At 41.1% G+C, this 6,000-nt stretch overlaps 1 long non-coding RNA gene across 2 annotated transcripts; it reads left to right on the top strand.

Moving 5' to 3' along the window:
* The first annotated feature begins 359 nt into the window (after window positions 1-359).
* Window positions 360-5,601, top strand: LOC307215196. 2 transcript variants are annotated; one of them, XR_013838370.1, is made up of 3 exons: window positions 360-421; window positions 3,504-3,798; window positions 4,474-5,601. It is a non-coding gene; the product is annotated as an uncharacterized lncRNA (long non-coding RNA). The 2 variants fall into 2 exon arrangements; XR_013838371.1 differs by lacking the exon at window positions 360-421 and adding an exon at window positions 668-954.
* The last annotated feature ends 399 nt before the right edge of the window (window positions 5,602-6,000 follow it).

Here is a 6,000-nt window from a genome sequence, read left to right as displayed (position 1 = left end):
GGTGAACTCCTCCATTGTCTCCCGAGACAGACAGATGTCAACAACATATATGCCATTTCCACCTGCTTCTTCTAGTCCTGACATTTCAGTATATTACCTGCAGCCCTTTAAATTTAATGTATGAACAATATTAAACGGTGTGGTTAAACATTTGGAAGTTTTATTAGCAGACCATACCTCTTTAAATACCTAATGGTAAAATTTCTAATTAAAATGACCATAATGTTTCAATGTCAGGCTCTTAGCGTCTGCTCCAGGGCCTGAGTGCATCTGGAATTGATGGCTGTTTCATTACAACAACATGCAGGCCGGGTAGCTGAATAAACAGATGCTGTTTCTTTTCAGACTGCATTTTCTAAGGCACAGAATATAAGAGTCACTTCAGGCAGGGATGTTTCCTCAATCCAAGCTTCATTTTGAGGTATTTTTACCTATAGCAAAGACCCGGGATCTGTATTTGTTAGGATGACTCCTGTCCAATTTGGATGTGCTGCTCTACAGCAAGATTATGTAAGTCTAGGTCTGGCCCAGTGCTTTTTGATGCCTGAGGCAAACAAATAACAATAAAAATAATTCTATTGTTTATACCCCACCCATCTGGCTGGGTTTCCTCAGCCACTCTGGGCGGCTTCCAGCAAAATATAAAAATAAAATGTCAGACAAGATGGCATCCCTTGCCTCCAATTTCATGTAAAGAATCTGACTGGAATGGAAGTTGAATTTTCCAGTTGAATCCAATGTCAATACTGGCACTGGGACAGCATCTTTTGCCACACCTGAGGGCAGCAGGCTATCTTAGGGGGAACGGGGAAGGCTCTGTGGCACACAGTTCTGTCCTCCAACATGTTGCTGCTGCTCAGCCATTGCTGTGCCTGGATGCTGCCGCTCCCCTCAGCATCCGTCATCTGAGGTGGTCACCTCATTCTACCTAATGGCAGGACCGGCTCTGTAGATGTAAGTGACTTTCAAACACATAACAAACCCTGCGCCTTCCCCAAGTTCAAAGCTGTACTTTACCTCCGTCCCCCAATTTCTTTGTCTCAAGGATCTTACCATCTAAATAACCACAATCTATTTAAAAAGCCAAATAGGAAAAACCCTGAGTAGCATGCCTCAGCGTTTATAATATATGCAGGAAATATTTTAGTTGGATGGGGAGCAGTCAGGAAATGAATAATACTAAGTCAGAAAACAGGAGGCTAAAAAGTACGAAAAGGGGGCAATTAAAACGAAAAACCAACTAAGATGTGCTTCAGGGGACTTTAAATTTTCCCTTGGCTTTCTGTATCTTTGTGAAATCTCCACTGAGTTTGCCATTCCTGTCAAGCATGAATGGACAATAACTCAAGAATGTGGCAGTGTAGCATTTTGCCGGTGTTTCTTTTAAACTCTAGTAATATCCAAGGAAGACAAGAGCAATCCCAAGGCACCTGCACGAACATGAAAACTTCATTCTCCATTTCCTGCAAAGAAGTGCTTTAACCATTTTTGTTCTAAGGCTTTTAAAAAAATGGCTATTTCTTTCTGTATGTATTGATGGGGATAGAAGGTTGTTAGGAAAGAGCTCTGTTTCAACTTGGTGTCTGGCAGTTCTCTGTGATGAAAAATGAGGTCAGGTAAACACTCTCTGCTGCAATCATGAATTATATCCACAGATGCTGTGGGCTGCCGGCTGCCCTCATCCAGTTTCTGAGCAAACAGCCTTTGAAAGCCACAGGCTGAAGTAACTTGGGTTCTATATCCACTCCAAAAGCATTACCTTCATGGCTCCGTATGCATCTCGGAAACAGACTGGAAAGACACTTCTGAGAGCAGGATTACTGTGTGCCTTGTTCAAAGAGTCGCCTTCCTTTGGCTGGACAAGTCTAATTGAACAAAGCAAGGGCAATGTCTCCTCAAGTGCGTTTGAAGAATAAAGCCGTCTCAAGGATATGCCCAATAATGTGTGCATAATCCCATCTTTCCAATGCCTACATGTCATTCCAGGTATCTAACATCAATTAAAATTACAATCTCACAATAAAACCACAACACTGGCATGCTAGCTTAAAATAATCCTCAAACCATAACATTATCTGTCCAGCAAGGGGGGGTGCTGGAATAGATAATGCTGGAATAGAAAGGTTTCCATTAGCTGGCAGAAAACAGGAAGAAACAGATGAAACTCCTTGAAGAAGATATTCCACAACCTGGGTGCCACAACTAAGAAGGCTCTCTCTCGATTCACTGCCAGACAATGCACAGAGTAGGGTCTATTCAGAACTGAGGCAATGTGCAGACTAGAACAAGAGAAGGCAGTCCTTTATCTATGCTGAACCAAAGCCATTTATAATCACTTAATTGCACCAAGAAACAAATCGGTAGCTAGAGCAAGCATTGCAGGCTGGTGTAATGTAGTCTTATGGGCAAGCACCCAGAAACAACCTTGATCCAGATAGATCTTATTGAAGTAATCCGACCTTGATTTAATTCAGACGTTTTATCATGGCCAGGTCTGACCTCCTCAGGAAGTATGCAAATGGCACGCCAATCTGAACTGAACAAAGGCCTTCCTAAGCCTCCATCACCTGAGCATGAAGGTACAAGGCTAACTTCAGGATTGAGCACCCTCTCCCCTCTTTTACATGGAGTCTTGCATCTTGCACTGCAGTTAGCCCAGAACCACAGAATTTGAAGGGACAGAATCACGGAATTGTAGAGTGGAAGGTATCACAAATGTTGCAGTCAAAGACCTTTTCAGGCTCATGAACACTTGGCAACAAAACCCAGGTATCTGCAAAGTAGTTAAGCTTTTGTTGCAAAGGGTCTTGCATTGATCTAGACTGCCAACTAACAGTCGTAAACAGCAGTCTGCCTATAACAGAGATTACAACTTTGCACTGTTTGCCCAAAACTACTGTAACACCAGCAGGACATTTTTGAAATGTTATCCTGTATAAAATGGCATCATAGAATTCTTCAGCTCCTTAGGCTAAGATACAAATAGATAATAATTAGGATAACTAGGTTCCATGTCTTCCCCTTCATTAAATGCCCACAAGGTAATAGCTAGGTAATTTCAGTTTAAAACTTTTTGCATCACCTTTCACTCACCAATCAAAATTATTCCAGAAAATGGCCTTGAGTGCTGATAACTGCATGAGGAGCATTAAATCGGTTTCTGCAAAATTGCCTGTGGGTTGACAGTGAATTAGCCACCATTCTCAAATGTTTGCCAGTACTGGTTTTACTTCCCAAACTTCTCATCTACCATTAAGAATACCAATAAATTTAAATTATGGGAGAGACACTGTGGGTCATTCGCTCTTTTCTTCCATGTGCATTATTCATAACATGCAATGGGGAATCCATTTCTGGGATATGATTTGGAATTAAGTAGTCTTTGAAATGTAAATAACATTCATGAGTACATTCTGCCTGCCCCAAGAATGTGCCCTCATCAAAAACTTAAAAGCATTTTATTTTTCTCCACTGAGTTGCAATTTTCTTCCCTCCACTTTCAGGCAGAAAATCGTCAGAAGTAAGCTTTCTGCCTCCCACCTACAGATAGCTCTCAGCTGGTGTTAGTTTACACAGATTGCAACTCTTCACTTTCCATATCTGTAACTCATGGCCAGTATTGCAAGAACCTATTGAAATTTGCTTCCAAACTGATCAGCACTCGGTGCCTTTTATGTTTAGCCTTTCATTTTCTTGTTTTCTTTTATTACTCAATCTCCCAACAGGTCAACTTTGAGCCGAGACACACCGAGTTTCTTCGTAGGACTGTGGATGGAATCCCAGCAACGGAGAAGGAGTGTGAGTCCTTTCCCTCAGCACCACTTCCCCAATTCAAACCCTCACCTCAAATGCTTATTAGGCACAAATGTGCAGACTAATATTGGTGCTGGGAAAGTAGCTTTTTCCCATTTCATTTCACTTTCAGCTTGTACACCGCCTTTCTATATTACTATACACAAGGTGGTTTACAAGCTGAAGAAACAACAAATAAGACAGCAAATATCACACAGCAATGTGTGGTCCAATCCAAAAAAAACAAAAACAACCATAATAAAAGGATAACTTAAAAATAAAATTATATCAAATAAAGCAATATTCAACAATCCATTGGAACATGATAGTAAACAATAAAATCAAATAATAAAGAATTACAGAACTACAATCAGTAGAAATAATGGCAAGTCACAATGCATAAAATACCACAAAACACGTGCCTTCTAAGAGCATCAAATTGAGAAACAAAAACACACAACTGATAAAATTATTTTCTAAAAAAAAAAATCCCTGACCTCCTTTTCTCTCTTCCCATCTACTTCTGCTGTTTCCAAAGTCATTCATTCATTCAACCTTTATTGGCATAATTGTTCTCAAAGTCATGGTCTGGGGAAAGGCTTCTATAGCTGGACGGTGCGGCAAGGCAGGTGGGGAAATCTACTGCCTGATGACCAGCACGAAGTCTCTCTCCCCTCACAGTTCTTCCTCTGGAAACAGAATTTCCCCCTTTGCTGCCAGAAACTGCTCCAGGGAAGGGAATCAGCACAGAGGTCAAGGGTCAGCTTCTTCACCCCACACTCTTCAATCCAAATCCAGCCTGTTTTAACAAAATATGTCAGGAGTTCCATGCTATGGCAGGAGATGAGTAATAGGAAGTGCACTTCGGATTCATTTTTAACTTTTGTATTTGTCATCTGTTGTATTCTGCACATACTGGAATGGCCCAGTTAAGATCTCTACACAATGGCCTATGGCTTTGCCATTAATAAATTGACTTGCTTCCAAAATGACTCATGATTTCCCAAGCTCCTGCCAGGCAGATCCAATAAATCTGTCTTAGCTGCAATGGCACAAAATAGCCATGGCTAAAAGCAGCATCCTAAAACCCTGTCAAGGAAGAGGCAGCTTCTCTGACTTCTTTCCTGCCAGGTAAACGGACTCAGTAGCTTTTCATTTCCGAGAAAGACAGTGAACCTAATTGGAAAGCTATTCGCACTGTTGCACTGGCTTTCCAGAGCCTCTAGCAGGTGAAAGGCCGCCCAGGCCTGAAATAATGTAATTCCTATCCCCACTAGTGTCACATAAGTACAGCGCGAAGTGAAAAAGAAATGAAAGCCTGATGGCTGCTACTCCTGCAGTCCTCCTGGGAATGGTGCAAACAACAATGCAAAGGCTACCAGGTTGTTTCCTGCTACTGTTAACTCGAAACTCCATAAAAATATGCAGCTGCATGCTTGGGGAAAACATATGCCTGCGTGGCACTAATATCACGGATTTCAAAACAGTATGTCAATTGTAAATTTCTATTTCCTCAAGTCACGTTCTAGTTTCATGGTGTTGAGGGAATGGGGTTGGAATGCCTTACTTCAATTATGGCAGCTTTGTAGCAGGTATGAAGCAATTACCTTGCAAAATTCTCAGTCTGTAAAGTTTACAGCGTAAACCACAGTTTATAGTGTAAACCATGGTTTACAGATCAAGAATACTGCTCTGTCAAATGAGGACTCCCCATTCTCTCATAGTTCTGTGTTACATCTGCATTGAGGCAAATAGAGCTGTGGTTACAGCTGATCAGAATTGCCTGAAATCACGGTTTGCAAATTCATTTTTAAAAACCTAGTTAGCTCCAACCATATTTGGTACCAATGCAGACGTCATGTTAAGTGATAGTTGGAACACCATATGAAAAGGCGGGGGGGGGGGTGTCCTGTGGAAGAAAAAGTTGGAGGATGAAGCACATTATGACCTAACAGGACCATTCAGACATGTACACTTTCCCCAAGTTTAATTTTGGTCAATATAAAAACAAAGTGGTACAGTTTGAAGACACCCATTATGAAACCACTCCAGAATAATCTGCTAAAAGATTAAAGCACAATATGCTACCAGTTTACAACACATGTAACTGGTTGGAAGATTAAATAGAACCCCAAATTATCACTTATCTGGTTGTGCACACCATAAAAATGCATATATTTTTTTCTCCAGCTAGGAATGAATTAAGCT

This window comes from Podarcis cretensis, assembly GCF_951804945.1.
Source record: "Podarcis cretensis genome assembly, chromosome: 4".
Lineage (NCBI taxonomy): Eukaryota > Metazoa > Chordata > Lepidosauria > Squamata > Lacertidae > Podarcis > Podarcis cretensis.
This window is presented reverse-complemented; position numbering and strand designations above follow the sequence as displayed.